The following is a 23,011-nucleotide window of genomic DNA, read 5'->3' as shown; positions in this document are numbered from 1 at the left end:
ACAGCTGATGGCAATGCTTTTTGCAGCAATGGCAGCCCAAGAAACAAAAATCCAGTCATCCAATGCCGGCCAAAGATGCTGAAAGAAAACTATTATCATCTGATGGAGCAAATGTGTCCCAGCAGTCCCTGCTAAAGCAGAGGATCCCTGGGCTATCCCACCCTTCCACCTCTGCCAGCACAGCCCAAAGGGCAGATCACATGATGATTACCAGTGCCTTTTTGAAGCATGTTGTAGTATACCATTTATCTGGAGATTATTTCTTTTGTTGTTTATGCCCACTGTCGTTAGCAGTTTGCATTTAATGAGTAGACTACATGTATTTTTGTGGTTGATGTTTCACAGCAGCAAATAAAAAATACTTAACTGCATCTGGGCAGTGGGCAAGCGGATCCTAATCCTGTGTTGAACCAGTCCTGGACGGAGTGTTTTCTGTCCTTTTCCCCCAAGAATGGAGCTTGAGCTGCCAGAAAGGCCTGCTGAGGAAAGAAAAGGTCATTAGCCACTGTGGATGAACTCGGTCTCTTTGAAGAGACCTGTTTGCTGCGGACTTCAGGAGACTGAGGATATTATGCCTTCTGTTACAAAAAGCCGTGATGGTTGAACAGCACCCAACAAATCACTGAGATGTCATGTCACCAACCTCAGCTTAGCAGACAGTGTAGGCGAGGACGTGTCATGTTCAGCATTCAGGCATCTCCTGGCAAACAGTTTTCCTCCCTCCACCCTGACCGCTCAGCACGTCAGCGTTGTTTTACATCCCCTTTGCTCTCAGCTACATTCAAACATGACGAACTTTTGTAATGCATGTGTTTTTAGCATCATTACACAATTGTTACACAAGCAATCGCTAGTTCATCGGGTGCCTTTTCTCCCCTCTTCCCCCTGCTTCCTAAGTGTCTGCTCGCAACAGATGCTAACTCCATTTTCCAGCAGCTAAGGAAGGCTGTGGTGGGACAGCAGAGGACCTGCTGACCGGCAACGTCATGTACTATCAGAACTGGGGGAACATGTGGGGAAGGTCTCCACAAGGAGTGAACAAAAAGGCCTATTTAGGGGAAATAACAGAAAGCATTGATAACAGCAAACGTACTTCAATCACTCACTAACAGAACTGTCCTTACACACCCTCCTCCATGGAGGCCCCATACATTTCTTTTGCATTTGTGGAGAAATTAACAAGTTGACAGCCTAATCCAATTAAATAAATTGGATGTAATAACAAAATTCAGCCATGCTATAACACACACGTACACAGGAGGAGTGATTTAAGCGGGTACAGGCTCTCTTAACTTTGGCATTCTCCACCAGCTGAAAACTTGACCCTTCAGCGCTGGTAACAATCTTTCAGTCTAGTACTTCTCACGCAATTAATACACAAGTACCTCTATCAGTATATCTGTCTACATTTGAAACAACTACAGATACATTTTTTCCTATGTCACATTGAAAACTTTTTACCTATTCACTTTGCTCTGCCTTTGGCAATTCCTAGTCAACAACAGGATTTATTTCTCACCTCAGACCCATTCACCCTCTTTCCAAGAAGCTGTCAAAAACCTTCAAATTTACTCTTATTACTTCTTTTTCCCTATTCCACTGTACTGTTACACACAGTCCTATGCTCGTAAACCAGGGTGAACTGCTGTATGTGCAGCTTGTCCAACACCACTACAGAGCTAAAGGCAAAATGGAGGGTGGGTTTCTACAGCCCAGGAGCTGTTTTGCTCTATCCTCTGCTAGAAGGCAGTTGCCTACCAAAAATGCTTCTCTTCTTTGAGCTTTGGTGTAAAGTTCAGGCCAAATCCATCTGCAGAACAGTGATTCCTAAAAAGGTATGAAACCAAGAAATCTATCATTTTTCCAAATCATAGCCATACTAGGAAGATGGGAAGAATAAGATGCAGGGGGTCCTACAACTAGCTAAAAATCTACTGAAGTCTTTCTGGGCTTGCTGCAGCGCACAGGCTGTGAGTCAAAACTCCTGAGGCTTCCAGTTAACAACTAAAAGGGAGAAATGATCGATATCATTTTTCTCAGTGAGTGATTAAGACTGCTTTTAACAATGCAGTCATGCATGCTATGTACTAAAAGGGGTGATTCATTAGTAACTTGGAAGAGAAGCATCTTCTTTTCTCAGTTCAGCAGCCAGAGGGATTAGCCAGTGCCCCATGACCACGGCTGATTAACATGTAGAAAGAGAGGAGAGGAAATACTGGCTACTTTTGTCCCTGTCCTCACATCTGCAGTGCTCTTCTCATTAAAGCAAGAAAGAAATGGGGGAATTCTGTATTCAGCACTGACATTGTTTTAGTCATACTTTGCATAAGTCTCACACCAGAGCTGGCTGCTGGCAGCTGCTGGCAGCTACTGGCAGCTCCCTCCTCTGCCCTGCAGTCACGGGCGCCTGCATCCAGCCCGGAGCATGATCTTCATGGCCCTGCTGAGCAGCCTGAATAGCAATACCAGCTGCTCTGCACACCACTTTCTGATGTTGCCCTGGCACATATGTGGAAAATCTGTTCATCCTGATTTTTGTGATGATTGCCTCTTCTAAAATAAAAAAGAACGGTTATAGGTAGAACTGGCAAAGAGGGCGATGACAATAATGTATTTTTTCTTATTTGAACCATATTGTTGCCGAAATGAAATTTATAACAACTCCTCCCAACTTCCCATCATCTTAAGTTTGCTAATGATAACCTTTCTTTTAAGATGAGGTCATGCGTACAGTAAAGAATATGCCGCTCCCAAGCCTTTTTAGATTTGGGTAGCTCCGCATTTTAAGGCATTCTTTGCAACGCCCTGGTGGTGCAATACAGTAACATGATGGCATAACCATCTGAAAGGTAAAGCTGGGACTTCTTACAGTCTTCTTCCTGGTGAGGAGAACTGATGTTGCCAAAGCCTGCATGCAAAACATTTCTAACAAGTGGAAATTGATGTTGCTGTCTTTTCATCATGATACAAGTTTAATTTATGGGCAAGTACAAAGCAATTTTTTTTCTGAAAAATGATCAAAACTGTCACATGCAAGACCTACAGCTCTTTCCCCTTTTCTTAGAGCCCAAATATCAGACACAAGTATAACTTCCATGCAACTCATTTTGCATGCTTCTAACTGCAGTCTCACATAATAATCATTTGGACACGCTGTACTCAGAAAACTGGCAGCAATTCCAAAATTGACACATGTGACAGACCTCTGGCACCAGCTTAAAGATGTTCAATATCTGCAATGCTAGTATACATGCAATGCCCTTGCATCCAAACATAACCACCAGACTATTCCAAGCACACTTATATCCTGGATTCTACCAATTTCACAGAAACACTGCATCCCTGGGCTAAGCCTTTGTCTCACTATTTCTCTCTCTGCTTTGCTTAGTCTTTCTTTTGACCTAATCCTGGCTATCCCTTTTTGCCTTTCACCTCTCCTCCTCTGTCACAGGTTGCCTCCTTGGCTGCCACAGCACCAGCTATTTAAGCAAAATGATTTATCTTCTTCTCCGTTACTCATACCTCTCTCTTCTTGAAGAGGTTTGGGTGGGGTGAAAGGAGATGCAGCCTCCACATCCCAGGACAACCCTGACCCATGTGAAGCGGTAGCAGCTCTAAGGGGTGGATAAGAAACCCCTCTCAGTCTTTCTCTCCCCAAACACATTCCAGCAATATCCTGCCCTGAACGTGGCCTACCCTCAGCTCTCCTGTGCTGGTTGGTATTTATTACGAGCCTTTCATTACCTGAACCCCTTCTTATTTCACCTTGTCAAGTGCAGAGTATGCTTCCCATAATGATGGAGTGGAAAAGAGTGTCTGTAGGTGCCTGTTTAGCTGAGTTCCTGATAGAAAGACCACAGGGATTTTGGTTTATATTATTAATTAAGTAAGGGTGCTTAAAGCCTTGGCTACATAAATTCCATACAATAAAATTCCAAACATACAACTTGAAGCAAATATATACTACTGAGGTAAGAAGTTCTTTGGAAAAAAAATTAAGATTTTTTTTTTTCTTTTTTCAATTCAAAAAGATATTTCAGTCTAAAACAAGGATATTTTTTGTGGTTTTAAAGGTCAAAAAAATGTCTCTTGAAAACCAAACAATTGAATTTAAACACAGCCAGCATTTCTTCTCATTAAATAGTGGAATATATTGACCAAAAGAAGGACCCTCTGTGAAAATCTCATCTTCAGTCAAAAAGTTTAAATCTCCTGAATATATGCACAGCACACATTGGACACCAAATGAAATCATCCTCATTATGTATATAACCATTGAAGGGCAATTTATTCCATAAAAAACCAGAGCATTATCAATTCCATATGTGAGGTGTTAGGTAACTTAGATTATTTTTTCTTTCACCATTATGGTTCAGCTTTCACCAGAAGCTTCAAAGAGAAATAAATCATTAGTCATTTAAATGGTGATATATAATACTCATATTTGTCATGTCTGGCAGGGTTTTGCTTTTAAGCTTAAGTTAAAGCAATTAATTTGTGTCCTAAGTGGCATAAGTACATAAACTTCATTGCAGCAGATCTCTGACAATGCTGAACACAGAGCAAGGTCAGACCTTGGAAAGGAAAAGTGAGCACAGTCCTGAATGACTGCTAGGATTATTTTTTTCTGTAAGTCAGGCAAACTTGTATGTTGCTCTTCTGACACTTCCTTCAAAATGGCTGCATCGTTCTAGCTAAAACATTTCCTGCCTCCTCCCCTCCACTCTCCACAAGAAACAGCCAGAGGCATTTATTTAGCATTGAAAACATCTGAACAATTTATTCATGTTTAAGAAAGTATGAAGAACTGAAAACACTATAATTTAGCGGAAAGAGCTGGGCAGTCTTTTCCTAGGAGTTAATACCTGTGCTCTGCATAATGGAAAAAGTGCCATTTTTCTTTATCAGTAATTCAGTGAGATTGTTACTCTGCCACTCTCTGAAAGGTCATCTATAATGGTTAATATATAACTCAGCGATGTGTCAGTTCTTCCCTAAAGCGTTATTTCAGGCACTGCAGGGGAATTCCCTCTGATATCTGTGCCAGAGCAAAGGTACGCTGGCAGATGCAGCTTCTCAAAGGGGGACTTCAGCCGCCAGGCCAGCTTGGGAGCGTCTGTCTCCCATCCCTGCCTCGCCTCCGGCTGCTTCTTCACACTCAGGCTGCTCCGCAACTGTTGTTGGGGCTGTGCTGTAAATCAGGTCACTGAGCTGATCCAAGTTACAAAGAATCTTTTTTATTTACAGGGTTGTTCTTAATACAGGTTGCTTTTCTTACCGGAAGGATGCCAGAAACTGCAGTGCTGGTGCAGCTGAGGAGGCAGGGCCCTGGGACGGGGAGGAGAGAAAAGCCGTCGGGATAGCAGGCACTGGCGAGGAAGCGTGCCTGGCTTCACGGAACTGCTGGCTCAGATGGTATCTCTTCCACTAATAAAGGTAGAATGCAGTCAGGAGGGTGTTATCATAAACCATTAACAAACAGAAAGTTCACACACAAAAGGATCACGCATTGGTTTAAAAAAGACTAAAACTAAACAGTAAAAATTGCTCCATACGTGACTTCTGCAGAAAAAGTAGCTATATACATAGGTGTTAGAGAATGTATATATATATATATATACACACACACACAAATATACATATTCACACACATATACACACACAAAAATCATCTCTAAATTTAAAAGAAATGCAAAATATGTCTCACACCAGAGTTTTTGCCAGCCTTCAAAGCCTGCATGCAGCTCTGATCCCCTGGATGGTCGGTTCATGATAGCAACAACCAGGAAAGCCTATAGAGGGAGCAGGTCGCCTTCTTTTCCTGAGTGACAGGAGTTTTCAACCTTAAGTGATGAGCCTGAGAGAAAGGAGAGGCAAAGGTAGAGGATGAAAATGTCTTGGGGAGCAGTCCCAAGGGCCAGAGGAGTTACCCTGCAAACAGGGGGAGCAGCAGCAGCAGCACCTGCCTCCCAGGGCATGGGCGAGAGGGCTGCAGATCCACATCTGCCGTCTTTTCCTCCTTCCCTCCTCTTCACGTTCACACTTTGAGCCCTACAAGGAGTCAAGAATCTCTGTGTTTTCCCCCTTCTGCAGTTGCTGGGGTGTCCCGGCACTTCAGCCTCTTCTCTGCAGGATGGGGATTTCCTGGATTGGAAATTGAGCAGAATTTCATCTTCCAACACCTACAGCTGAAGCAATAGAGCACTGCCTAGAAGTAAGGGAAGAACGCAGCAAGAAAAGCCTGGCATTTCCTGTTGAACAAAAAGAATAACTAGAAAATGCATAACTGTATGTCGCAGACAACGTAAGAGAAGCAGTATTAAGCAGAACCAATGCTAAAACTGCATTCAGAAGACAGAATATGCAGAAATATCAAAGAGTTTGTTATTGTCAGTAGAGGCTATGTGCCTGAATTGAACATTATGTTTATTCCAATTTACATGTGCATACAAAAAAATTTCTAAAAATCTTTAACCCATGTATACCTGTATTGTAGGTCCAGAAAAGTGGTAGTTATTTGTACGACTGGAAAGGTCAGAAGGCCTGGCCTAGTCAGAATTGCATTTGCTGAGCATGACACAAATCTGTACCAGGAGCATTTGCCTTACCGTGTTTATTATAGTCCAACAAAAGAGAGGATAAGATTTTTTTTCATTTTCTTATTCTTTTTCTTTTTGAAACAGATAGGGAGCTATGACCAAAAAAGTTTAACAGAAACTGGACCTTATCAAACAAACCCAGATTCAGCCTTTGAGATCAAAAGACTAGCAAGTAAAAAATACCTGTGTGGGAGCAATGACTTTCATAAGATGCTTGACTGAGTAGTGTATGTATTCTCAACTTAAAAACAATTACAAATGAAAAAATGGTGTGCAATACATGGCAAATACACATCTTATTTACCATTTTGTACCTGTGAGTTCTCTTTGTAGAAAGACTGGCCACCAGAGTGTGCACCAGCTAACTTACTTTTCTGTAAAAATCTAAGAACTGGCATAAAGCATACAATATTTATACATTAAAATTACACTAAGACCTCTTCCCCCCACACACTAAGGTCTAATAATACTTTAGCGTTTGTCTCCTGGGGAGCGAGAGCAGGTCTTAGGACTGCAACATAAATAGTTAAGCACAAGTCATGCAGCAGTAAAAGAGAAAAGGAACACTCTATGCCCTTCAATTCCCAGACACTGCAGCATGAGGCATTAAAAAAAAAGTTAATATTACTTTTCCTCAGCTAACCCATATAACATGTTTCATCTTTTGAAACAGGTTTGCCTTTTTTTTTTTCCTTGCATCATTAGAGAGAGGCCATTTGAGGAACATATTCTGCACAGTGATGTGATTCAGCAACTTTCTGGAAAACAAAAATGCAGCCCTTTTTTTGGTGCACTAATGAAACACAACTGGCAACAATTTTCTTCAAATTGTGCCTAACTGAAAACAGGCAATGTATCAAGTAAGCTGAAGCTCAGTGGTCTTGGATCACAATGTCAGTTTTCATGGGTTTTTATATGATTGAATATGAGCTGAACATACCCTGCTGCTGAAACCAGGCCAATGACAACAAATACATTACTGTACAAGCTGTTGCGTTACCAAGAATGGCTCAGCAAATACATTTTCCTTCTTATCCAAATTCTAGGTAGCTTTTGTCCACACCAACACGTGAGACCGTCGTTTCTGAGTATCTCCCAAGGGCATATCCGCAGAAAAGTTATCCTGCAGTTCCACGAGGGCAAAGTCCCCTGTCATGAGCTTGCCGCGTCACAACTTTTTTTGCACAAGGGCATTGAATGGTACTCAGTAACACCACTGTAGAAACACTATATAACTTTGCATATTTGGTATTCTTTACCCAGGAGTGCTCCAAGTCTGGGAAATTAGATCAGGATCAAAAAGCATTTGCCCTAAGAGGAACAAAACCCCCACACACAGTGACACAGAGGGTAGTCAAAAGAGTTTAGGAAGCCATAGTGCCCTGGTGCTTCATGGGCATGTTTCTCATCAAAAATATCCTAATAAAGAGATCCTTGTCTATTTTACCTGATAGAGGAGCCCTGTCTCCAGGCAGGCACGATGCGGTAGCCCTGGCGAGTGCCTGAGCTGGGATGTGCTGCGTGTCCTGGCTTAGGGCACATGCTGCTTTTTCTTCAAGCTACATGTGGCCGTGGCAGGCGGCATGTCCCCCACGTACCACCGCCAACCTTCCTCGCAGCTCTGCAGCTGGCAGCAACCGCTGGCTTGTGAGGAGTGGGTGCCACCCGCTCCGTGAACCAGTCTGAAGATGAAAAGCGCTGTGTGAGCACCAGCCGTTATTGTTACTGGCAGAGCTGCGTGGGGACCAAGGCTGCTTGGCTAACCACTAAGCAGCGTGGAGCCTTTTACTCCTCGAAGCACCAAGCAATATTCCCCAAACATATTGCCATTTGCAAAAGAAAGAGTCGTTTTGACAACAAAGTCTTCCAGTGACTAAGTGGCCAGTGTGTTGCTGGCTTTAAATAGCTGGCAGAATTTCTATCATAAACATTGCTATCAGGCTATTGTATCTCAGCTGTAAAAACTTGCTCCGGGCTGATATTTGGCAAACAAGACCCAGCAAGGTAATCCTTTTTTAAACACATTATCCTATTTGAGTAATCTACAGACATGTAAATCAAGAAGCCTGCAAGTGTGGGTCCCACCGACACCTTTGCTGATTCTTCTCTGCTGATGCTGCAGCCATCAGGCGAAGTGAGCATCCAGCCATCCCAAAGCACTTACTCCAGAGCTTTCCTTTTAGCTCCAGATGCCCTGAACGGTTCGGATAAAAATGCTGGGGAGGCACAGGGCAGAGCAGACAAGCTGCAGTCAGTGAGGAAACCCAGAGAAGAGTTTCCCCAGTAGAAAAGCCCATCTCCTGAGAGATAGCAAGATACCGATCACCTTTGTACACAGGTGAAGAAAGGCAGCTGCTGGAAACTCCCAGAGTTCTACCTAGCCATATACATGCTCCTTCCAGATCTGGAGTAGCCAACTTTTCCATATAAGTGAAAGAAAAATTGCACCTACTTCTATCTCGGAGAAAACGTCTGCTGTTGCTTCAAAATTAAAACAGCTTCTTGGTCATAATGCCATAACACTGCACTGGCTACTCAGTCCTCTTGTGTTTCGAAAGGTTTCCTGTGGACGCTACCACATCTGACAAATGCTTTGGCGGAAAACACGTCAACCACCGGCCCTTCTGAATGGAGATTTCCAGATCTGCGCAGAATATCCCCGGGACAAAAAAGCGGTTAAATGCAGCAGAGCTGGAAAACTCAGCACTGAACAAACAGTAGCAACTCTTCATGTATCAACATTAAAGTATTCAGGATTTATAGTCAGAAATACTCTTTTCATTGATTTCATTATTAAAAATCTGTTACAGCTAAGGTTTTCTTTAAATGCTGAATCTCATTTCCAAATGCCCTGAGGGAACAACAGCCACAACAATAAAATTAGGAACCCATTATTGAAGATAAAATTAGAATAACTAAGCTCGACACTATACAGGGAAAATGCAGTGTTAAAATGTATGAGGTAAAATGTTTTCTAACTATCCCAATGTTAAACTTCATTTTGTCCTTGGAATGAGCAAGGGCAGAAATTTGTGACAAGCTAACATTATTAAACACAACTGCGTTTTGTGCAAGTTATGTGCTAAATCAGTATATTTTCTCAGTATAGTTAAGGCCAAAGAGGCTTAATAAGATATTTTAAATTAATTTTTAATTAACAAGACTTTTTTTTTTAAATGCTTTTAAGCCTCCCTTCTTTCAGGATTGTGATTCAGGGAAGTACTGAGAAACAGATGGTTTACTTTTCAGTCCTGCTTACCCAGGAAACCTGGAGGCATATCTTAAATGAAAGAGATTCTTTGGCAAGCGTGGAGAAGCCACTGCTATCGCATCTACCACCTCCGTGGCAAAAGCAGCAGCAGGTGACAGGTACCCACCTATCTGTACTAGGGCAACCACTCAGATACTTCGTAGTGAAATTTCCTAATGTTTCAGAGCATACATACGACCATGCCCAGGATTAGAGTCCGGCTTCCCTTATCACTCCGGAACAAGTATCTTCGTGAGACGGACATTCTCACGCTGCCTGCGCACAGTGCACACACAGGTTGCACAGGCTGGAGAACGACAGTTCCTTCTCACAATTACATTGAAAAATGCACTCCCTTTTTTTTTTTTTTCAGGAGCAAAAAAAGAAACCGTGTATTTCCAAAACCAGAACTGTGTTGTAATAGCCAAAACAGGATAACAGGGGCAGGGGGATGTTGCGGTCTGCTCTTTCTTCTCATATTAGGTCACTCCCTCCTTCTTCCTCCCCCTCTTCCAGCCTCGAACATGTGGCTGTCATAAACTCTTTAAGGGAATATTGTCAAATACATTCACTGAACATTCTGACACTGATAAAAAAAATCATTTAAATGAAAAAAATATGATCATGAAAATACTCTGTTTAGAGCATTGCTTCACATTAGTGAACAGCTCATTTGCTATTCCTGGGTATTAGAGTTGAGCTCAGTGCTTTTGCAATAGATATTTTTAAATAAAGGTTAAAGAACATGTTTGTCTTACGTTACGTACTCAAAATGTCTGTGGAAACAAACAAGCACCCTCTTCTTACGGCAGTGTCTATAGGTCTTGAAACGAGCAGACAGACCAAATACACATGGGTCTCAAACTGTTCTCCAGCAAAAATCTACACATATGAGCTGACTCCTTATCTCCACTTCAATCAAATGAGCTTATTGTTAAAGTTTTACAAAGCAACCCAGCAGCAAGGTGAAAGATGAAGAGATTATTGAATAATAGATAAGAACATTTTTACTGAGCTCAGATGTATTCACGTATCTGAGAAAGCACCAGGAAAAAGCCCTCGGAAAGGCACTGGCTGAATTCCAGCAAAAGCGACCCAACCACCAGTGCCCCACAAGGGATGGGGTGCTGGGGGGTCCCCATGGGAGGTGGCAGGGCAGAGCCCAGAACAGGGCTGCCGGGGGGGGACATGGGGGCACCCGAAGCAGCCCCAGCCCCGGGCACTGGGCACCTGCCTGGGGATGGGGAGCTGGACCCACGGAGAGGGCTGTGGGGAGCTGGAGACCGGCCCTGCTGGAGCATCACTGGGGCAAGGACCAAGATGAAATGAATGAAATGGGGTCCTGGGCTGTAGGCGGGGGGGGGGGGCAGCCAGGGCTGGGGGTGCCCTCAGGGCCCTGACACTGTTCTGCAGAGGTGCAGAGTTACTAAGAAAAATGTTCTCGGTCTTTCTGCTCCTGGAATTGATGAAGATAATATTTTTACTTCCTTTTCACTCATAGCTTTATAAGCCCAGCAATCCTGTCCTTAAATTTGCAGCAGCTGGAACTGTAAACCCACTCCCGAGGTCGTTCCTTCCCATCAGGATCCCTAGAATGTTGTTAAATGCAGGGGCAACAAAGAATTTGTAATGCTCTGGAAAGGACCTTCCCCACTCGCAAAAGAAGGGAACTACCAAATTGTCCGATTCCAGCGCTGGTCTGCTTCTTACCCTGCATCCTTTAACTGAGCGAGAATCATTGCTCCATTATCATGGCCTGAAGAGGCAAAGATATTAAAAGATCTTTCCACTGCCTGAGCCAGCCCTCTCCCTGTTGTCTTTCCCTTTTAATGAAGATCACAGGATGGTTGACATCTTTGATCTCACCACAGATCTTGAGAGCCTCTGAAGAAGTGGAGGTATAATAACATCATTCACTTAAAAGCTAGGGAGATACTGACAGAAACTGCATCTACTGAAATAAAGTACCAGTGAATAATGAAGAGTCACTTGGATATTCAGAACTTCATTCATTAAAAAACATTTCTGAAAGGAACTGGTTCATGTGTCCCAGGGAATGCTAATACAAGAAGTGCCATGCTAAATCAGACTTGGCATTTAGTCTAGAATCAAAGTAGCTGCACATAGTTCATCTTCCTGCAACACAGACTATAGAGCAGAAAAGCCCTTGTCTTACCTCATGTACAACTATGAGACTATATGCAATAGTGGGGTAGAAAATCTTTTAAAAGGCACGTAGGCGGGTGTAAACAGGGGATACTTCTCTCAGTAGTATGCAAGAAGCACAGTCCATCACAATGTAATGATATGACAGCCCCAAAAATACTGTGCCGTTTGAAAAGACCCAAACTTTGGTCCTTTGGGGAAGGGACAGCCATAAACCTGCAGCACCATGGAGCTCAGCGCTGCCTAATTTACCTTGCTTTTCTGACAGGAAATTTTCGGTGAGCTCCTTGCTCCCCTAGCTAGACTGCTGTAGGCAGTGGAGATAACATGTTCCACATTAGCTTGGATGTTTCTAAGTTATAGCTTGGGTCCTGGAGAAAAAGAGCAGATACGAACTGGTGCTTGAGACTGCAGCAGAGACACAGCCCAGCATTTCTGGACCTTTGTCCAGAAAAGCGTATCAGCACATATGTAGCTGTAAGCCTCTGAATAGACTTGGCAACTGCATTAGCTTAATAATGGTGAAGCAAGTTGTCAGCTCCCTTCTGGACTGGGAATTATCTCTGAAGGGTTTTATAAAATGCAGTAGGGCCTCACGAAGCAGAAAACAATGGTTATTCAGTTTCTTTCCCTTCCACCTGGATGCATTGGAACTAGGATGGTTTGGCATAAACCCCAGACATATTAAAGCAAATGCCAGAGCCCATCAAAGACCCAGCAAAGTCAGTTTTGGGGGGTATTGGCAGGTACAGACAGGGCACTTGTCCCAAAGCCAGGCAAGCCCAAGTGCCAGGTGACAGAACTCAGGGTGAACACTGGCAACATGGGAGAGGGAGCCCCACGTCATCCTTCTGTGAGGACTTGCCCAGGATATTGTGTCACCGCAGCGTGCAGGGCCCAGAAGACTGCTGCAAGTAGCACAGCTTAGTAAGGAAATAGTGGTAAATAAATCTGTGCATTACATTCTCCTTCTGGTGACAACCCTTTTCAAAAGAAACCCACAACAAGCACCTTCAAGAGAAGAAAACCACATAAGAGCCCCTCACAGAATCCCAGCCTGTACACATGCACACACACAAACAAACAGAGACCACCATATTTATCCAAAACAATCTCACACAGGATCTCATTTCAGATCTTGCAGATCACATGGAGGTGGAGGGTCATCCACATGCAGATCCACTGCTTTTGCAGCTGTTTGGATCCACCATCTGCATCTTCTGCATCCCAGCTCCCTCAAAGCGAAGTTTCAGAATGGCTGAAATACTGAAAATCTCCCTGCCTGCAGACTGCATCATTTGGAAATGGCTGTGGTAGCTGATCTTCACCCCTGTAATTGTACCATTTGACATCTGAAGCTATGTTTTCATTTCTGGGGAATAATGCACATGCCTCAACTCCCTTCTCAGATGTGTCATCCCGCTGCTATTCCTTTCTTCTTTAAGCTACAGTTTGGTATTCTTTTAAGTGAACACAATTGCCAATAAAGCAGTCCCCGCTTTCTCCCACTCCCACATCTTCTCCCAGATCATCTGTTGTACTGTGCCATCATAAATATTTGTGTGGCTACATGGTGAACCAGATCGGGGAACTGATCCAGCTGAAAAACAGCCCCTAGGGAAAAAAATATGCAATTTTTTCCAATATAGTTCCCCACAAGGTCATACAAATGCTTGTGCTGCAATTGTAAGGAGGTTTCTGTAAGCACAGGAATAACTGACTGAGAGAAAAAAGGAGGAACAGTCTGCTTTTTTAAGCAGCTCTGCTGGCCTTAATGTGGTGCCATGGTTTGGCATTTGGTTTCACCAGCATTTGTCCCCAGAAAGCACACAGAAACCCCTGTTTTGGAGAGTACACAAGCACAGAGCTACTGAAGGTTCCTCCTGCATGCCCAGGGAAAAGTTCTTTGCACAGCGATATCTAATTGTTGCCTGCATTTGAGGCCAAGACCATAATCTCCAAGACAGTGTCCTTACATCTGAAGAAGAGCTTTCTCCTATCAACAACAAGGTCAGAGATCCTTTGGAGTCAACTGGTAGCACTTCATAGGCAAACAGCCTATCTCTCCTCCTCTCACTTTCTCCAGATTTGAGGACTGATGAGACAGAATACTGCCTTGTTACCTATTCCACAGCCCTGTATTGTAAATGGGTGGGAAAAGTCTGGAAGCATTACTATTTGATTGCATTTTATCAAAAAAGCTTTTTGAAAACAGCTCACCTCCCCATTTAACACTTTCTAATAAAGTAAGCCTGAAACTACAGCCAGGAAGTCCTGACACGAATTCCCTCAATTTCATTTCTTTTTGTCTCATTTTCTTTCTTCACAATAAAGTGACAGCTCCACTGCTGATATTTCTCAGGATAGGTGTGAATCTTTTGTGAGACACTGAAAATTGCAGTTAAATGCAAGCTTGCTGCTGAATAAAGCTGTACAGAATACAAAAATGTCCTTCCTTTGCCTCCTCCACTTCAAAAAAAGAGAGTCAAGAATTACTGTTTTCTCCCTGCTGGTTTGTGGTGTGAGACAGCGAGGATACGAAACTAGCTGATCCCATGAGTGGGAGAACTGACTACAAAGAGAACTCTCTTCTTCTTTTATTGTTTCCAGCAACTGTACAATTAACTTAAATTGTGGCTATCTTTTCGCCAGTGGGCTTAATGTATTCAGACTAAGGGTAGTGTGTAAGGGAACATTACAATTTTCTGAAGAGACTGCAAATCAGCAGTCTTCCCTGAAATCGTATACCATCGCTTACCCTTCACTGAACCAGAAACTCGAAGGCAGTGTGTTATCGTATGCTAGGGGACTTCCTTCCCGCAGTGTCTGTGCCGAGGCAAGCTTGGGAACAGAGCTCTGACACATACGCTGATGGACATATTTAGCTTGAGGCAGTTTATCTAGCAAAGATCGGGGGAAATTGTGCACAAAGATAACAGGAAGGGCCTGATCCTGGTCATCTCTGCTATTTGGGTAGCTCTGCTATTTCTGGAGAAAGCCAAGCAGGACTTGGCTATGTAACAAACGGGCGAGCATTTTTAGACATTAAATGGGTTTGAACTCTAGGGACCCTAGAGAATGTAAAATCTATGGCTGGGCAGAGACTGTGTAAGGAAGTCAGAGGTTTGTTTTTAACATATCCTTGGGAAAGCCGGAAAGAAGAGCTGCCTTTGAACTTCTCCTCCAATTCAACTGCCAGTTCTCCAAATTTCATTCTGTCTCTACTTCTGGCTGTAACAGTGTGGCTGTTGGAGCTGTGATGGTCTCAGGACATAACCAAGGTACATTTGTAAGGACAGGTCCTGGTTTTTATTAAATTGTGTATTTGGGGGGAAAAACCAGACAGATTTTCAGGCACAGAAGCCCATCTCCGTGTCACTGAAAAGTCAGTGCGCTTAGAACTGTGTCTGAGCTTTTTCTAGCTACACCTGCCTAGTAAAAGACATTACACCTCCCTTCAACACCCCTCTCCTTGACTTGATGCTCAGCTTGCTCTCTCCCCAGTAAAACCTTCTCTAACCCTATCTCCATTCTGACAGCACTCCCAGTCTTGTCTGGGCCCACTGAGTTTTCATACCTTCATTTCCATCTTTCTTCCTGTTCTTCTCACCCTGCCCCACCACCTCCTTAAGACCTCACTGAGCAGATCCTCTGGATCCTCCACTCTTATTACACTGAAGCCCCTTTGACAGACCCCTGTCAGGCAGGAGCAGTTCCACAAAACTTCATCTTCTGCAAGGCAAAGCCACCAGAGAGATTCCTGTCCAGCCAGAGCCGCTTTCTCTGCCAGGTACTGCCTGATAACTGCACGATGGTGCTGCGCTGCTGACTATATCACTGCAGCCATCAGGAGTAAAAATAACCCTCAGAAATAAAGTTCCTTTCAGCTTTGATCATTTCAGTGATAGGGTTCAGTCCGCTGCCTGGCATGCAGTCACAGAGGTAGAGCCGGAGGGATGAAGCGGGGATGGGAACAAAAGGCTGAGCGTAGGGTGAAGGAGGGAAGGAAAATTCTCAAGTATTTGCCTCAATGGGCCATCAAGAACTGAAGGGGGCAGCACCCTGCAGACATGCACAGGTTACCAGCACAGCAAGGACCCATCACACGCTACTTTTCTGCAGCTGAAGTGAAGACCAAAGAAAGCCTATTGAAAGAAGGGTGCTGGGGGAAGAAGGAAGAATTTCTAGTAGTGCTCTGCAGAACAGCGAATCTACCCATATTCAAGCCTGGCTAAGGGCTGTGGTGAAGAGTAGGAATGCCTTAGACAGGACGAAAGGATTAAAAAAATGCCCCAGCCTTCTGCCTAGCGCAGACCGTATGGACATTTGAGCTGCCGATGAATCAACATGAATCAGCCCTATTATACCACAGACCGTAACCATGATGTAAACCGAGGTGATGCAGCAGCTGACTCAGAGGCACCTTGCACGTCCAGGGTGAGGCACAGAGCTGGGGACAGCAAGCTGTCAGCAATCCCCAAATAAACTCATAAAGTCTGGGCAACAGGCCCAAGGGATTTTGCCCTCTCTAGTTCAAATAACCAATACCTATCATGCCAACCTGTAATGTGCAAAGGCTCGCTGACTTCCTTTAAAAGAGCAAGCCCTCCTTCAGGATTGATTTGTCTCGCCAGCGAGGTCACTGACAACAAGTAGAGGTGCTGTGGCTACAGCCTGACCCACCGCACTCAAAGAGACAGGGGCTGGCCGTTACGTAGGATCTTCTCCGAGGACCGGCCGAAGGGTAGCCAGGGACATGTGTAAAGACTGGTGTCACTAGCAAGAGCTGCTTGACAGGACGTAAACAGAAATCTGAGAGACTATGCAATAAACTATGTGAGCTTTTAAAAAGCAGGTCTGAGCAAGGGTTGCTGTGTGAACTTCACCACAGACATCCGGCAGCAGAGCCACATAAGGCAGCAAACCACACAGCAAAATAATAAAGAACACATTATATTTCAGTGGCATCAGTTTCCCAGTCCAGTCTCTCACATGGTGCTATGAACAGCTGTGTTGGCATGGAGAAAAAGGCCATCTGGCTTGAGATCTCAGCTGGGATCAGGTCTGCCACCAGGGAATGAGCTGCCCAAGAAGTCCTGACCCTCCACTATACTTCTCTGAAGTACAGTTTCTCCAAAATATCCCTCACATGCTGCAGATAATAATTTGCTGTCGGCTTGTAAGGAACGCAACTTACGTGGCTCTCCCTGTGTCACACGCAATGCTTGCTGGCAGGCAAGAAATGCAGGCAGAGCTGTCACAAGAAGATTTGGGAGCATCCCTCTCCCAGACCATCCTACTGTGGTGCTTCTTCCTGCCTTTCACGCTCCTGCTAGTTGCCACCGGGGACCTGCAGGCCCCGTGTCTGGGCAGCAACAGCTACCAGCATGCCCTTACACATCACCCTGGCTGGATGCTCCCCAAGTTGTGACACCCTCCATGAAGCCCCTGCGTGGTCGATGTCCCCCTTGGCCTGGCTCTGGCCATGGCTCTGCATGTCGGTATGCTTCTTTCCTTCTTCACCACAAGCCCCTCTCTTCAGTACAGATCAGATCCAGATAGAGCTAAACATGTTCACGTTAGTAATAGGATGAGGCTCTCAGATCCCCATGTTAAATCTGGACACAAGTGAGGACTGTAGTAAACCAGGGATGAGATTCATCTCACTAAAACTTTTGATGCCTTTAATGTAAACATGCAAAACTGAGCTAGTCGTCTAGACAACCTTTTTACTGTGGAGAAGCTCTTCTGGAGTACAACTCACCTGAATTAATTTATGTATCTACCTTAGAATGCGATGACTCACGCATTGCAAAGTATTTATTCCTCACCATTGAATCCATCAATGAATCCCATTCTAGATGTCAAACAAGTGGAGCTGTATTTGCTTGCACCATTTCTTACAAATACCCACTTGGATACATTTATGTCAGCTTGGAACTGTTTATTCTGGTTTCATTTGCATAGTTGGAGTTGATTCTCACCTAAACATAGCAAAACTTAGAATTAGGTCTCCCACCTATACTTTCATGCATATTAAAAATAATTTTATCTTTTTTCAATTGAAATTGTGCAGGCTGCTGATAAAGTGAGCTACATCACTCTGAGCACTGGACACAGTACTCTCTTTGGCCTTGGATCTCTTTGTACAGTATGCTGTGGTCTTTTTCAATATTATCTCATTGGAAAGTAGCAGGGGCTGACAGAGCTGGAATACCAGAGGGGACACCTCAGATGGGTGGAAACTGCAGACTTCAGCACTCTCTTCAATATCTGCATGACTGCAGCTAGAGTGGGGGCTACCTTGTCTTTCACTCCCTCTGCATTTTGCGCATGAGGCCAGGCACCTAGAAGGGAACATTGCTCTCAACACCAGCATCACGGCAGGGAAGAAGGAAACAGAGGTATATATTCAACATAGCTAAGCAATCTACTACCAACACATGGTGGCCCTGATGCTGAGAGATGATAGATGGCTTTCAGGATACTCCTGCACCACAGAAGGCACTGCCTGCTTTGTCACTGGCTATGGAAGAACAGGCTCAGTAGCATGGGTATCACAGAGAGTTTTGACAGTGGTGCAGGTACGGCATTGTCTAGTATTTCTACCTAGACATCATTCTTTCAGCTTTCACATAATTTACAATTAAGCTGTAACAAATCAAAATACAATAGTCTTTACGCAGTGCCACGTTTGGAATTCTTATTTCGGACAAAGCAGAAAAGAATAAAGAAAAGTTGTGATAGCGTTCTTCTTACTAAATAAAAATTGGGTGGATGTGATCTGGCTTTTACTATGTTGAGCATACCAGATCATCAGAGGGCCTCTATCTCTGTTGGACAGTATTGATCTTAGCTTTGTATTCATGCTCTTGAAGAAATGTGTGCAACAGCATGACAGAGTCAAAGGATGCCTGAAACAGGATTCAAGTTCGAATCATAGAACCACAGAATAACTGAGGTTGGAAGGAACCTCTGGAGCTCACCTAGTGTAATCCCCTGATCAAAGCAGGTCCACTGCCAGCACTGTATCAGGTCACTTGATCAGGTTTGCCCTTGGTCTCAGAGCACTTTCCTGGGACTGAGGCTTTGGCAACCATGATACTTTTACCAGCTGAAGCCATTCCTGCTTCACCTCCAGTCCTGGCTCTTGCAGTGCCCTCCCAGCACAAACATTTATGTAGTCTCCTAAGGAAGTGATTCAGCTGAAATATAATCTGTACCTCCAATATAATAATCATTTTTTTAGCTGGAATGGCTCCCCAGTCCAACTTATTCTGCAGTCCTACTCACAACTGTGCTAGCATGGTGGAGGGAGAGCCAGACAAGGACAAGCAGCCAAGAGGAGGAAGGGAAAGGAGGAGGAAAGAGCGAGGAAAATGCCTGCCTGAGCCAGAGCTGCAGATTAATGAATTCTGTGCCAAGCCCAACCCTCAGAGAAGCAAGATTCAATTCTTGTTCAAGCCTTTTCACAACTACAATTTCCTCTTCTGTACAAGGGAGAGGTGGCTGACTTCAGAGAGTTTGCAGATGAAAGATGAAAGGCATGATAGGTATTGCTTATTGACTATTTCACACCCACTGAACTTATTGGAAAACTCTACCAAATGTATAGGAACCAGGTGAATCTGTACATCAGTTAGGAAGGAGAAGCAAGCATAAAGTTGGCCTGAACAGAAGTATAAAAGAACTAAAATGTTCCAAAGGAAATATCCAGACTGGCTGAGCTCGAGAACCTGGGGTGCCTCCACCCAACATCTTGTGGAAAGGCACTTTCTTCAGACTTAGATCAAGCCTGAACAAAGCTGGAATGAACTCACCTACCTTGGCTCCAGCTTCCCCATTTTCACAGTATTTCCATATTTGTCAAAAGGATTCAAAATGTTATTCAAAATAACTGACAAGGAGAGCAACCACTGATCAAAATAATCTGAGTAAATTCCAGAGTAGTACCAGATTGCTACTGATGTGCTGAAAATTCAAGCAATTGATCCTCATTAGTGCTACTGCCAACATGCAAAAAAGACCTGATTCATCCCATCTAGCAGTAGGTATTTAATGCAGACATCTGAGTTGGAAGCCAGATCACACTAGTCTCTCTATGTAGTCCATGAAGAGTAACAAGCAGCCCCCGAAGGTAATTCACCCCAACTTGTAACTTACCATTTCTGTATAAGCCCATCAGAGGTCAAGACTGCCCTGCAAGCACTACTCAAACGCTCATACTCATCACTGACCAGTGCGAGGCTAGATGCACTGCCCTGTCACTTTTGAGTCCAATCTCAGACTCTCATTTCTGCTGGCCGGAGTTCAAAATGCAATTTGAAAGCCAAATACAGATTGAACTAAAACTTGAGTTGCCAGAGACTATGCTTACTAAAATCAACCCAATACTGAAGCTTGAGCTTATTTTTAAAACTACGTGATTGACACTGATCTGCCCAGATTTAAGGATGATGCTCCTAACCAGAGTATAATATTCCCACATAGATTCAGCAGAAGCTGAGGTCTCCAGCCAGTCCTGACTCTCATCATTACCCTGACTTCAACATTAAATGTATCCCTATAAAGGCTTCCAGTCCTACCAAACGTGGAAGTAGGAATAAGCTCCTGGCTCCTATCTGTCAAAATTCATAATTCATTTCAGCACATGCACCACGTAAGTAGTACAGAAAAGCTGCCTTAACAGCAAGGAGTGGCTTTAACTAGAAGCCTGTACCAAACCTTTAGCCTCTGCCTACAGCTATATCACTGATTACAGGTTCAAACTGAAGGGTGACTAGGAGAGCCACAGCCCTCAGATCAAAGATATCTAAGTACATAATAGACACAATACACATGTTGTATACAGACTGACATAAACCAAACTCTGTACTGACAGTATTTATTACAGTTAATATCAAAAGCACAACTGCATTCCTTTTTAAATAGAATACAGTATTTAAAATTAATATGTTCCCTTCCTAAAGTATTAAGAGTAACTTAATTTTCTAGGATTGATTCTATGGACAAGACCTGCATAATTAAGAAAAGGGGAAATGTCCTAATTCTACTTCCCTGCTAAATCACATCCCGCAAATTACTGCCTTATTCAGAAAGCCAAACTCACCCTGCTAATTATAAATTCTTCTCACCCAATTAGGTAATGGAAATAATAACAAATGACTTAAGCAACTAATCACAGCTAAATAGCGCACCTTGTATTGTGGATACCAAGTATTCCATACTGCAAACATACTCACGGAATATGAACAAGGAAAGCGCAGTCTGTCTCCACAAAATCCACAAGCGGAAGAGGTTACGTGCACTGAGTGAAATGCAGTCAATAAAAAAAATATTTGGGACTAATATGAAATGTAATCAATATGTCATCATTCAGAAGCTTTCAGCTCCAGTGCATTACTTTATGTTCAAGATGCTGTATAAGCTGCTTTCTGCCTTTGTACCATGCTACTAAAAGATTTTACAAGTGCATAAAGAGATCTCAGCAAGACCTGTGAGTAGAATATTTCTGTCTGACGTACTCTAAAAGCATGCAAAGTGAAAGACCAGACTGAAAACTGATTACATTGCTTTTAAACATATCCCTGAGTGTCATGTACAGGCTGCACAGTGACTGTCACATGATTATTATGTAGAAACAAGCTAATCTTTGGTGCATGTTAGCTTGAGGCTTTCAAAAGGCATAATGTATTTTCATGTTACCAATGCTGATTACAAAGAAAAATTTAATAAAAACTCTAATTAGAAGCACTCCTGGATATGAATATGCTGAACATGGTTTTGCACTTTGAAATCCAAGTGCTAGCACATTCAGCTTAGAAGATTCTGGCAGCTAACTGGCCAGCTAACTTAATCCCTAGCTAGCAGATTATTTGCAATAGTTCACGGATAAAAGGACAGAAGAAGGATACCAAACCTCTGCCTTTGCAATGCAGTATTAAAATACCCCTGTATGCTCATAAGCAGAAGTACAGTTACCATATAAAAGCAGGAATAAAGAGGGAGGAAGAAAGATCAGTTGCACCTTCTGGCAAGAAGGAAAGGCCAGCAGTTCAGACACTCACCTCTGGTTTGTGACACCTGACTCCAATTCCTTGCCATGCCTCAGCTAATCTGCGTAGCACTGGGAGACCCACTGGTTGTCTCTGTGCCTTCTCCTGTAAAATGGCAATAGCAGACCACTGTTACTCCATGGGCATGGCATAAGGAAGCCTGGGGAGAGAGAAAGAGAGGTGCTGAGATACTATGAGTATAGCCAGATGTGTAGCAGAGGAGATTTAACAGCTGGTTGCCTTAGGATGCAATGGTCCTGCTCCTCCACTTTCCTTCTCCCTTTTCCTTGCCTGTATCCCCATTCCCAGCCACACAGCCTCAGCTCCTCTCTTGTGTAACTTCTGATGCTCTGGCTGTACAATAAAGCCAATTCAACTCACTAAGCAGCAAAAAGCTATTATTTGGTTTGTTCTGAGGTTATTTTAGTGCTGCCAAGTTGAGTCAGGTCACTGTACAGTTAGATGAGTCCTAGAGACAGTGGAGAGGACAGCCAGAACTATGCAGCCTGAAGAGGGAGGAACAGAGCAGGGGAGAGCAGCAGGATCTCCTCTCTTTAGCATCAGTAAATCACTACACTGGGAGCTATAGCATGTAACTGCCCTTGACTGACAGGCACCTTAGGTAGCAGCACACCAGTACAGAGAAAAGCAGCAGCTGTTTACTGCAAGGAGTGGTGATTAAGGCTTGATCCAGCACAGACACCAGAGCTCCAAGAGACTCCAAGAGATTGACGAAGAGATCACAAACAGTATAATGGAGCTGGAGCTTGATATTACTTTTTGAAAAAAGACTGAAACTGTAGCAGCCCAAAAATATAGGCAGGGAAGTTTACTGCCAGCTAAGAAGAATACACTCTCTCTCTCCCCCTTCCTTAACACAGAAGTTATTAAGTCTTGGTTTCAATTGACTGCACAGCGTTACCCCACCAGATTTGATACTG

General features: G+C 43.6%; 1 long non-coding RNA gene across 1 annotated transcript; it reads right to left on the bottom strand.

Moving 5' to 3' along the window:
* Window positions 1-222: 222 nt before the first annotated feature.
* LOC115336118 lies at window positions 223-22,164 on the bottom strand. Its single transcript, XR_003921621.2, has 4 exons — window positions 22,083-22,164; window positions 5,708-5,857; window positions 5,279-5,427; window positions 223-479 (listed from the first exon to the last, which is right to left on the bottom strand). It is a non-coding gene; the product is annotated as an uncharacterized LOC115336118 (long non-coding RNA).
* Window positions 22,165-23,011: the final 847 nt, after the last annotated feature.

The sequence above is a fragment of the Aquila chrysaetos genome, chromosome 26, assembly GCF_900496995.4.
Source record: "Aquila chrysaetos chrysaetos chromosome 26, bAquChr1.4, whole genome shotgun sequence".
Lineage (NCBI taxonomy): Eukaryota > Metazoa > Chordata > Aves > Accipitriformes > Accipitridae > Aquila > Aquila chrysaetos.
Note: the sequence above shows the minus strand (reverse complement) of the source record. Positions and strands in the feature narration are given on the sequence as shown.